Below are 13,095 nucleotides of genomic sequence, written 5' to 3' on the forward strand. Positions count from 1 at the left end.
CTTACTGAAGTTTTTGAACTCCTGAAAACTGATGAAAACTGGGGCCCGTTATCCGACATGACTGTGTCTGGAATGCCATAGCGTGCAAAGTGTGCCTTCACTTTATGGATGACATCCCTTGAGGTTGTGCCTTGGAGGTAGTCTACCTCAAAGATATTCGAGTAATAATCAACAGTCACTAGGTATGTTCGCTGATTAAAGTAGAAGAGATCAAGACCAACTTTAGACCAAGGGTGGTCCTTGACTTCGTGGAGTATAATTGTTTCCTTTTGCTGTTTGGAACTAGTGGAAAGGCATGTTTCACAGGATTGTATGTAGTCCTTTACCTGTGCATCCATTCCAGGCCAGTACAGAGAGACTCGGGCCCTCCTAAGGCGCCCCTCTATGCCAATATATGACGAGTGTATTCCCTGAGTCATGTGTTTCCTCAGTTTGAGGGGAACGACAACACTTTCTCCTTTGTAAATAACACCTTGTTGTGCAGTGAGCTCATCGCGAAAGTTGAAGTATGGTCTTAGTGATGGCTCTACGTCATCTCTCTTCGCTAGCCATCCGCTACAAATCATTCTTTCCAGTCCTTCGAGTACCGGGTCTTTCTTGGAGTGTTCAGCTATATCTTCAAGACGCAAAGCAGTTAGGTATCCAAAGTCAGTGGCATTGATCATTGTAAGCTCTTCTGTAAAGGCACTCGGAGCTTCATCGGTGAGGTAGGCTCCACTTAAGTTGTCGGCTAAAAAAATTTGAGTCCTTTTTAAATACTTAAGAGTTATGTCATATTCATGAAGCCGAAGCAACATTCGCTGCAGTCTCTTCGGTGCCATGTGTAGAGGTTTCCTTAAAATTGACTCCATAGGTTTGTGGTCAGAGTTAACTAACACCTTTCGACCATAGTTGTAATAATGGAATCTTTCCATCCCATAAACAACAGCCAATAGCTCTTTCTCAATAGGCGCATATCCCATCTCACTTGCTGTTAAAGCCCGGCTTGCAAAAGCTACGGGTTGTCCTTGCTGCAGAAGTGCAGCGCCCAAGCCTTTGTCTGAAGCATGACACTGTAGGGTCAGCTCTTCTTCAGGGTTGTAGTATCGCAGTACTGGAGAATTGGTGACAAGCAGCTTGATCTCTTGGTAAACTTTGTCATGGGCCTCAAGCCAGCACCACTCGGTTTCCTTCAATGTCAATTGACGTAGGGGCTCACACACTTCACTCAGCTTGGGCTGGAACTTACTTAGATAGTTAACAAGGCCTAGGAATCGCTGCACGCCTTTAATATCTGTAGGTTTGGGCATCTCAGTAATGGCACGAATTTTCCCAGGGTCTGCATGTACTCCATTGGCAGTTAGTAGATGACCCAGGAAGCGCACTTCAGATTTCTTAAGTTGGATCTTGTCTTTATTAAGTGTGATGTTTTGCTCTTTGCATCTTTCCATTAGGGCTCGCATGTTCTTGTCATGGTCGACCACGGCTTCATGCTCTGTATCACCCTTTCCGTAAATTAGGATATCAGCATACACTGATATCACACCAGATAGACCTTCAACCGCTTCATGCTGTCGCCTTTGAAATTCTTCCGGTGCAGTGGATATACCGAATGGCATCCGTAGCCATTGATATCTGCCTCAGGGGGTGTTGAAGGTGGCGAAGTCGGCACTTTCATCGTCCAGACGAACCTGCCAGAAACCACACTTCAAGTCAACTGTACTAAAAACTTTAGCCTTGTTTAGCCTAGGAAGTATATCATCCATAGTATGTATCGCGTAGTGGCTTCGTTGCAGAGCACTGTTTAGATCCCTTGGATCTATGCAGATTCGGATTTCTCCATTTGGCTTTGGTGCAGTTACCATGCTTGAAACCCACTGGGTAGGTTTAGATATGGGCTCAATAATCTCTAACTGAGTCAGTCGTTGAAGTTCTGCCTCTACCTTTCCTTTCATAGACAGGGGTACCTTCCTTGGAGGGTGTACTACAGGCCTCACAGATGAGTCAACAACAAGGTGATAGTTGCCTGGCATACATCCAATGCCTTCAAATACTTGCGGGTAAAGCGATTCTTTGGCTACTACTGTCTGCTCTGCATTCACGCTTTTTATGTTCTCTTCTAGCACTTTGATCAGCTCCATTTGTTGAATAGCTTTGTTTCCAAGAATTGGCGTTGGGGAGCCTGGTAGAACTACAAAATTAACCAGATATCTACGACCATTCTTTGGGTTTTTCATCTTTACTTTGCAATGGCCTACGGGTCTCACGGTTGTACCATTATACATAGAGAGTATTTTGCTTGTTTGGGTGATCTCTGCATCACAGTGACTACGCTGAAGGACCTCTGAGGTAATGACTTGGCATGTTGCACCTGAGTCCAGCTGGAACTTAACATGTGTGTTGTTGATAGACATAGTTGCAAATAGTTTTCTGCTGTAACTGTCCTAAAGTGAGTATACAGTGTTTGAGTGAGCACTGAGCGTGCTTATTTCCTAGTAGTGTTGACCTTCAACAGCATAATCATCATCATCATGAAAACATCTTACTTGCCCTCGTCCAGGGGGCTTGTTACTTGTGACCTTTCCACAACATACAGCAAAGTGATTTGCTTCTTTGCAACGATTGCAAGTTTTGCCATAAGCAGGACATTTAGCTTTCACAAGCTCATGCAGTCTCCCACAATATAAGCATGCCTTGGTAAGCTTTGACTCAGTGTGCTTCGCTGACTTGTGGCTTTGAGATGTATAAAGCTTTCTTGAGTTGATTCTGCTTACACTATTAGTGTTATCAAGGGACTTGTTCCGTTTTTTGACAGTTCTGAAGCTTTACATATGTCGATGCATTTCTTTAGGTTAAGATTAGGTTTTCTGAGTAATCTGTCTCTTAGAGCAGAGCTGGATAATCCACAAACAATTCTATCCCCGAGCAAGGAATCTGCGAGTGTTCCAAAGTCACAGGTTTTTTTCGAGAAGTCTCAATTCTGTAAGGTACCTATCAAAGGTTTCTCCTGATTCCTGGTTCCTTGTAAAGAACTTGTGCCTTTCCACGGTCTCATTCTTTATTGGATCACAGTATTCTCCAAACGACTGAATTAATTCATCAAGTGTTCTGTCCTTTTCCTCGGTTTCAAACTGCAAAGTCTCGTAGATTTCCCGGCGCTTTGAACCCGGGAGGTACAGAAAAAGCTTTACCTTTCTCTCTCTCTCTTCTTTTTTGGTTGCTAAGTCGAGGTAGAGTGTAATTTCCTCCTTCCATTTTTTCCACGCGTAAGCCAATCTTGACTTTGAAAGTCAAGATTTTCTGGCGGCTTTAGCTGATCCATCTGATCCTTTTCCGCCAAATATAATATTCACTACTTGCAGATTAAATCGCACCCCACTCCTGACATCATGTAAAGATCCTGAGATCTTAGGATTGAACAAGATTGAATAGTCACGTATGCTTGTTTAGAGACCTTAATGTCCGCTAACGTGTAGAACGTACCAACTATGTATTCCGAGACCGCCGACTTGTCGGCGGTTGCCAACAATACCGTGATACATTGTTGCAATTTATACCAATTTTAAATTGAAATCAGGAACTAGTCTGGAATACCTCGCTCGCATTTCAACTTGGGCAATGAAAATTAGTTTAGTATCTAAGGAATAATCACTTCAGTCTTTGTAAACTGAAGAAAGGCTGATAGTTTCGAAAGAAACTGTTTGGGGCTGCGTCGGTGGGAGTAACGAAATAATATGGATATATCAACAAAGTTGAAATGGTAAATTAGCCACCGTAATGATTACAAAAGCTGACGTTTCGCTCCGACGAAGGGCTAACGCTCGAAACGTCACCTTTTGTAATCATTACGGTGGCTAATTTACCATTTCAACTTTGTTGATATATCCATATTACTTTGTAAACTGAGTTTCATTTGTACTTCATACATACAAAGATGCATTTTAAACTCTTTGGTCTCAGCTTTGGCTAAACTTCTATGTACATTTACAGCTTTTCCTTACGAAACAAGTTCGTTTCCGCTTAAATGTTTGTGGTGAAGGACGACTTACCTACCAAAACCTTAACTTAAATCTTATGAGATACAATGAATATATGAAGTTCATATATTTTGAACTGCGGTATTAGATACGTATGATGCACGATCCTCGTAGTAAATACCGCTATTTATGCAATAGCGAAAATCAGACCTGAAAAAAATCAGGCCTGTACGGGATTCGAACCACTGACCTCTGCGATACTAGTGCAGCGCTCTACCAATTGAGCTAACAAGCCAACTGGGAGCAGGCCGTTAAGTTAATGAATATATGAACTTCATATATTCATTGCATCTGGTTTATCACTTTCACGGGTTTATTACGAATCAACTTAACGGCCTGCTCCCAGTTGGCTTGTTAGCTCAATTGGTAGAGCGCTGCACTAGTATCGCACAGGTTAGTGGTTCGAATCCTGTACAGGCCTGATTTTTAATCAGGTCTGATTTTCGCTATTGCATAAATAGCGCTATTTACTGCGAGGATCGTGCATCATACGTATCTAATACCGCAGTTCAAAATATATGAACTTCATATATTCATTGTATCTGGTTTATCACTTTCACGGGTTTATTACGAATCAACTTAACGGCTTGCTCCCAGTTGGCTTGTTAGCTCAATTGGTAGAGCGCTGCACTAGTATCGCAGAGGTCAGTGGTTCGAATCCCGTACAGGCCTGATTTTTTTTTTTTTAGGTCTGATTTTCGCTATTGCATAAATAGCGCTATTTACTGCGAGGATCGTGCATCATACGTATTTAAATCTTATTAATACTTTACGAAACACAATATAGTTAATCAAAAAATGCATTAATACATTTTCTGTTCAATATCATGAAATTGTATCAGTGGAGATTGCTTTTAAGTGAGACACCCAAATATCTATTCATATCTTGCCAGATTACGCCATGCTCAGTAAATGAATTAATCATGCATTTCTTTTTCTTTGCATTTTTTATAGTTTTGCAATGGACATCGTGCGATATCTTCAAATGGTACTGTTTTTGTTCAACCTGCACCCCTCCACTGTGGCAGAGGCAGCTGTAAGTTGTCAAAACTTCAAGTTTGTTATGGATGAAGATGTCGTCTATAACCACATTGTTGAGGGTCACGTTTTTCGAAGACTGACGGTCCGCAACGCCGCCCAGTGTCACGTGAGGTGCAAAGAGGACTGCTTGTGTCTATGCATGATTTATTTTCCGCAATCTTATGAAAACAACTGTGAACTTAACGACGTTAGTAAAGACATGGAGCGTGCGGCAATGAAATGGAGGCAAGGACGAAATTATCATGATTTGGTGAGAAGCTACAAATTAAAGGTGAGATAAAATTGTTAATCACCTGCTGTTTTCCGGCACATGACTTATTAGAGTGACAGCTTGGACATTTATCATTTCACTCTTCCCCCCATCATGCAATTTTTCCTTAGGAAGCCAGGTGCATGCGTTAGCCCAATTCATTGAACCTCCATAGTAAAAGGCATCAAAAGAAGCTCATTGCGCTAATAAAATGTTATCTTTTACTGTAGGGTGTAGAGAAATACATCCCGGAGAAGCACCGTTGCATCAACGGATGTTGCAGCCCCAATCCTTGTCTCAACGGAAGGGTAAGTCTGGAGATTTGTGACACTCACAGAGCCCGGCTTTCTTGTGGCTGTCCTAAGAAATATACAGGTCAGCGGTGTGAGAAGATTCGACATCCGAAAAGCTGCAAAGATATCGCTAAGAACGGCACCTCGACATCAGGATACTACAATATCTTTGATTCAAACAATGATCCTTTTTCTGTTTACTGTGACTTTCAGTCTGAACCAGACTTTGTACGGACACTGATACAATCGTTTTCCAAGGATGATCTTGTTTCCTCCAAGAATAAAGGATTTGGCGAAAATTTTGAGACTAATAATGACAAAAGGGAAGTGGATTGGAATAGGTACCAACTATCCTTATCACAGATGCAGTCTCTTGCTAATAACCCCACACATCTGAGAGCAACTTGTAACTTTCCTACAGATGGTCTGCAATATGCGGACTACGCACGCGCCTAGCTGGCAGGTCACGACATTTTTGGTGACTGGAGCGGATGTCAGATGTATGAATATGTTAACGTCCGAGGACACCATTGTTCTAATTGCACCGCCCTAACAAAACAGGGAGAAAATGTACCTTGGCACATAAGGAGTCACAAAAGCAAAGACAAATGTGAATTTTATGGAAGAACAGGTGCAGTCGAAAACGAAAGAAGTTTTGGAAGTTATTGTAAGATGAATCCGAATCACCGCTGCATGTCATCGAATGCCTCTACAACGCAGCACTGGTTTGGAATTAAATACGACTTGTGACTTTCTGTGGATTCAAATTCTTTTACGGAATAGTAAAACCAGCCCAACTCACTCAAGAAACTATTTAGTGATATCAGGTTACTTCAAGCAAAAATTATTTTTCCTGCACTACCATGAATTTTGAAAGCTTTTAATGAATGTTATTCCGCACTACCCTTCTTTCAACAGATGGGTTTGTCAGGAGATTTGTGACACACTCAAGTTAACCTGAACTTTTCCTGAAAATTGCAGTATTAAGCGGTGTAAAGACATCTTAAAACCTGCATCCTTACCTCAGCAGTACTTTTTTTCTTCTTTTAATTGGTCAATCAACGAAATTCATTCATTCATTCCAGATTGTTTCGAGTAAATGAATTCATTTTTTAAGAGAATTCATTGCCCATCTTCTGAAGAAACTGTAACGGTGCTTTGCCAAGAAGAAAAAATTGAAGAGCTTTTCCGTCTACTGAAAAAGCTCGTAAGGGAACGCATGTAAAGTTCCACTTTATTTTGAGAAGAAAATTTGCCGTCAAAGTTAGTGAAGGTCGCATAGTTTGAGAAAGTCTCGTAACAATTGATAATGTGACTACACTGTGCTACATCTGCATTACAATTGTGCAGCAAAAAAACAAACAACCAAACAATTAAGGCAACGGTGGACCTTAGAGGACCAGTTTTTTTGAAATGTTTTTCGCATTTCAATCGCTTGAACATCTGATTTCATTTGCCCGTAAAAATCTTTGATATTTCTCTGTGTTTAAAACCTTAATACAAATGGAGGAAGATAAAAAGGTAAAGAATCCATAGGAGAAAGTAACAAGGAAGCGCGGAAGTAAGGAAATTTGACATGGTACGACGAAGGAATCTCACCAAAACGGATAAGGGTTTGTGGATTGGGCAATCTTCGCTGCTCGCACTCGATCGGCAACTATTAAGTTTTGCCGCAGCGTGCTTAAGCTATGGATCTTGACATTTATCCTTTTACGACATTGTTGGCAGATCGCCCTCTGGGGCTTTCTTCATGTGCAATTTGTCCCTGTTTTGTATGTTCGTAAAAACACACTGGGAAAGAAGAAAGTGTTTTGTCATATATATTCTCCCGGGAAAAAGAAAAAGCTAAAATGTCAATTTCTTAATTAATGTTTCAGTGTTATGAACCAATGTCAGTTTCTTACAACCCTTAATAAGACATTTTGTAATTTTGTAAAATCTATGAGTGACATCTGCGGGCAACTAGCAGTTTTCATTTGATGCAACCACAGGAGCAATCTCCTAGAGAGTGGGCATGCAAAATCATAATCCTATTTAAGCTCGTATTGTTCCCTATTGTGCACGGGCTGCTTATTGATCTCGGCAGAGAAACACGGTAGCTTTCAACACCATGTGGAGTTAAAAGCTACCGTTCAACCGCTGCCATTTCACCATAAAGCTGATACAGCTTTATGGTTAAATGGAGGAGTGGCTGATTAAAATACACAGCATTGTTTGGTTACCAGTTCAAACGCACGCAACATCGACCGATTACTCATCAATGATGGCGAAATATAGTTGATGAAAGCCTATGTACTGGCTGAAAAGTTTTGAAATATTCCTCCTCGGAATATGAACCACGAGGCCCCACAGTACTATAGAAAACCGTAATAAACGCTGAAGCTTGTGAGGCCCGACAGATTGACGTGAGCAGGTCTGCAAATAACCCCGCAGTCGCATAGCTCTGCTTCATTTCCAAGAACGCTATTTCTATCGAGGGACTTTAAGTTACGAAAAAAAAACGGAAATGATCAAAGAAGTTGAGTCAGTTTGCTAGACATAACGTCTCGTAGTCACGTTCGACGCACTAAAAACTACTATAAAACGAATACAAGAATTGTAAAAACGTGTAAAATGGTATATAAAAAGTCACTTGTAAAAATGTAGCGGAATTCCAAATCGATTTCGATCAATTACGATCCTCATCAGTAGTACTCCGCCATGTTTAAAATACTCATAAATAATTGTTCATATAAGTGACTCTGAAATGTCCACACTTCTCCCAGGCTTCATGTAAGCGGTCATGATGTATCAATCACAGCTCGTGGGATTTGAAAAAAAAAATTCCATTCGTTCTTGGAGTTCATAAGCGAGTCTTCGTTCACATTATTTATCCTCACTCCTTCAGTTATTTGTCTCAGCATCGCGTCATTGTGATAAACCCCCGTCACATCCATTCGGAACTGCTTTACCTCTCTATTGTGTTTCTCTTTACAGTGTTTCCACAATGCAGATCGTTCTTCCTTATTGTTAAGTGATTTCGTATGCTCTTTCCCTCTGGTATACGCGCTCCTGGCTGTTTCCCCTACGTATACGCTGTTACACTGGATACACTTAATCTCATACGTCACACTTTCTCTATCACACGGTCCTTTTCCACCTGTGCTACACACTGGGCAGTCTTCTCGTCCACACTGTCGCGGTTTAAATGGGTCGGACTTTTGGAGTAGTCGTTTAATGGCGATTCCGGCTTTCTCCACCACTTTAATATTGAAACCTTGCTGCTTTATTTCTATCTGGTATTCCTTCCGTAACCGTGAGTTGGGCGTAGCTGGTACAAAAATTACTGATTCATTCCCGCCGCGTTTGTACCAGTTGGATTTCCTTTCGCTCTTTTCCTTTTCTCGTTCCACCTTTCTCCACTCCTTGGGTCGATGTAACGGTCTTTCTCCTTTTCGCTCAGCTCTTTGTCTCGCTCTAAAAGCTTTGAGGGCCGAATCTACAACCTCATATCTGAATTTCTTGTTGTACCCCGAGTATTGCATTCTCAGGACCATCTCGTTAACATTCTCTACTACTCGTTCCCATGGTAACAATCTGCTACAGTTAAGTAAGACCCGAAGGACTTCTTGGGTCAGGACTGTTCTCTTTGTACTCCAGCTTACGGCAGACCTAGCATGTATGACTGTCTTAGAAGCCATGCTCTTGGAATAAAACTCATACATGATCACTGAGGCTGAGGGAACGAGTAGTAGAGAATGTTAACGAGATGGTCCTGAGAATGCAATACTCGGGGTACAACAAGAAATTCAGATATGAGGTTGTAGATTCGGCCCTCAAAGCTTTTAGAGCGAGACAAAGAGCTGAGCGAAAAGGAGAAAGACCGTTACATCGACCCAAGGAGTGGAGAAAGGTGGAACGAGAAAAGGAAAAGAGCGAAAGGAAATCCAACTGGTACAAACGCGGCGGGAATGAATCAGTAATTTTTGTACCAGCTACGCCCAACTCACGGTTACGGAAGGAATACCAGATAGAAATAAAGCAGCAAGGTTTCAATATTAAAGTGGTGGAGAAAGCCGGAATCGCCATTAAACGACTACTCCAAAAGTCCGACCCATTTAAACCGCGACAGTGTGGACGAGAAGACTGCCCAGTGTGTAGCACAGGTGGAAAAGGACCGTGTGATAGAGAAAGTGTGACGTATGAGATTAAGTGTATCCAGTGTAACAGCGTATACGTAGGGGAAACAGCCAGGAGCGCGTATACCAGAGGGAAAGAGCATACGAAATCACTTAACAATAAGGAAGAACGATCTGCATTGTGGAAACACTGTAAAGAGAAACACAATAGAGAGGTAAAGCAGTTCCGAATGGATGTGACGGGGGTTTATCACAATGACGCGATGCTGAGACAAATAACTGAAGGAGTGAGGATAAATAATGTGAACGAAGACTCGCTTATGAACTCCAAGAACGAATGGAATTTTTTTCAAATCCCACGAGCTGTGATTGATACATCATGACCGCTTACATGAAGCCTGGGAGAAGTGTGGACATTTCAGAGTCACTTATATGAACAATTATTTATGAGTATTTTAAACATGGCGGAGTACTACTGATGAGGATCGTAATTGATCGAAATCGATTTGGAATTCCGCTACATTTTTACAAGTGACTTTTTATATACCATTTTACACGTTTTTACAATTCTTGTATTCGTTTTATAGTAGTTTTTAGTGCGTCGAACGTGACTACGAGACGTTATGTCTAGCAAACTGACTCAATTATCGAACACGTTCCTGGCCTCGGCCCACAAAATTTCATCACAATCAAAGAAGTTGCCTTTTTTCAATGAATTATGAAACTCGTCGGTAAAAATAAAGGAAAAGGTTTTATTGCAGAATCTTTTTAGTACTTGTCTTGCTGTTCAAATAATAAAACGCTTAGTGACAGCGTCGGATGGGCTCGAACGGGAAAATATATTTATGATGGACAACGAAGTCGATATTGACAAAAATGTGTCTTGGTTATGAATACCCTTCGAAGAATAGATTTGTAACGGAGAAAAATTATCACAATTTCAACCAAATTTAGTGGCTGTTTTCATTAGCTAGCACACCAGGTGCACGTTGGTATGACGTGAGTTTTAGTTTTAGTCTTGTTGTTCCGGACCTACTCATTACAAACACTGCTGCCTCTTTTAATATCGTTGTCTGTATCTGTTAGTGCTCTTGGAGTTTGTTAAAGCCCAGGAGGCCCCTGGTAGTTCTATTTTCTACATTGTAATGTTTTACAGTTTTCAATTCTACTTAATTAGAAATGGTGATTGGGAACAAACAAGCTTTGTTCCACCGACCTTGTTTTTTTATGGCGTGGTGTAGTGATCTTGGCGTGTGGCTAATGACTTCAGAAAAACAAACAATGTTAGTGTGAGCCGAAAGAAAGCTAATGTTGACAAGAAAATTGTGTTTATTTTTCCACAAAAGTCGGGGACTTTAAAAACTGAAGCAGTGATCAAATTTTGATTACGGCCTAAAGGTGACGGAATTTATTTGATGCAAATTTGTTGTTGTAAAATACTCTTGGTTGAATTTTGGGTTAACGGTATCGCAGTATCTTATCCATTTTATTGTTTGGGCGTCTTTACACATCTTAAACGTTTTAAACAAAACCAATGATCTTAATTGATTCATGGTCGTGTTTTGTTTTTTTTTTTGCAAATATACAAGTGCATCGATATTGGCAGACATACATATAGTTTAAACAAAATCTATTTGGCCGCAAACCTTTCTCGGAGGATTTTACTGGAGCCGTTCAATGAGTCGATCGACATTTTCGAGGTAAGTACAGACGGTGATCTGATACTCATACCGATAAATAAAACCGAACGTTTGGTACTGAACTACTGCGAATTGAAGAGACAAGATGTCATTGCTCCAAGTCAGTAACTTGCCAAACTCATGGCATGACTCATTCGTACAATTCTAAGTTATTTTTCCTACCAGCAATACAAAAATAAATCTACTCTGCGGTACCCCATTTCAAATTTCACTTTGGTATAACTCATTTGTCCATCTGTCATCGAGACTGGCGAACCCCAGAAAAGGTTGGCCCCTTCCTCGATAATCGTTACGTAATCACTTTCGCGTCAAAAGAAGAGACAGATGTGAAACGCTGGTCAAGATCTTATTCATGTTCAGGGGCAGGACATCTCGCGCGGCGTCTAACCGTGTTCGACCTCAGTACGATCACGTACCTTTTCATGATTTTGTTGCCTTTTCCCTACGTTGACAAAGTCCGCTTCTAGGTAAAACTCTGGTACTTAAAACAACCTCGAAACATCACGGCTTATGTAGTCAGTGGTGATTTTCATCTGACACTTGAAGATTCTGTGTTGGTCATGGGCAACTCATATATATAGGGAAGATACCCAACATCCTGCCCCGGCCCATAACCTTCACGACAATTGACATCACTACGTTCAATTGAACCACCGGTACTACTGAAATTGTTATTTTCGTTATAAAGACACGTTTAGTTATTGGTCGGTATAGAAACAACAGAATTAATTTACTGTGTCGTTAATACCTCATATTCTCAATCCACTTGTAGGTATTCTTTTGTGAGGTAGGTCTCTGTCCTAGAGATAACACAACCACAGAGAAATGGGGACAGTATTTTCGTTAGGCATTACGTAATCACTTTAACGGGTCAAAGTCTTATTTGCGTTCAGAAGACTGAGTTCACGATTGGTGACTACTCCGTGTTCGACCACTATGCTAGTTAATTGGCAAACCGCAAATAGCGGCCTGAATGGCGAAGTCTGCGGGACTTAGTTCTAACTGCAGATCAAGAATAGAATGTTTTTATCATTTTTCAAATAGGCTTACACCTTTATTTAGCCCTTGATTATTTTTCTTTTTTTCAAGAGAGAGTAAAGTTTAAAATGGGATTGCTTACTTTGGCTTTTGTTAATTTTGATGCTGAGATTGTAATTAATTTCGTCTTTTGCTTTTTTTGGAGATCATGACCGCTCCAAAAAAATATTCTCCTTTCGAATCAGAGAACTTACATACATTAGTATTAAGCTTTCGAAACCACAATCAACGAATGCTAAAAAGACCAGCAGTTTTCTCCCTCAGAGCACGACTCGGCTCGGGTCTTTGAAAGAAGAACTGCTATGGTAGTAAAAAAGTAGCGAAACAAATGATCTCATGAGAAGAATAATAGGTCTCACTTGCGTTTCGACACAATGTACTTTTCATAGCTATCGTCTGGAAAAAGGCGACATGGGATCATAAAACATGCGTAATCTGAGAACAGAAACCTCGACAGTAATTTTTTTTGCTGCCTCTTAGCACTAAACAACACCTTCGCAAATTGTGCTGAAGAGTGGGTCAAAAGCTATGTAGGACACATTCAAGTATGCTCATATTTTTATGGATTACTTCCTGCGTTAGGTCCCTTAATGATTGATGCGCGTCTTACGAGCCATTCTTAATCAGATGCGCTAAAAA

The 13,095-nt window shown here is 40.8% G+C and overlaps 1 pseudogene; it reads left to right on the forward strand.

Annotated features, from left to right (window-relative positions):
• Positions 1-4,977: 4,977 nt before the first annotated feature.
• LOC148728303 (uncharacterized) lies at positions 4,978-8,116 on the forward strand (annotated as a pseudogene).
• The last annotated feature ends 4,979 nt before the right edge of the window (positions 8,117-13,095 follow it).

This window comes from Stylophora pistillata, chromosome 6, assembly GCF_964205215.1.
Source record: "Stylophora pistillata chromosome 6, jaStyPist1.2, whole genome shotgun sequence".
Lineage (NCBI taxonomy): Eukaryota > Metazoa > Cnidaria > Anthozoa > Scleractinia > Pocilloporidae > Stylophora > Stylophora pistillata.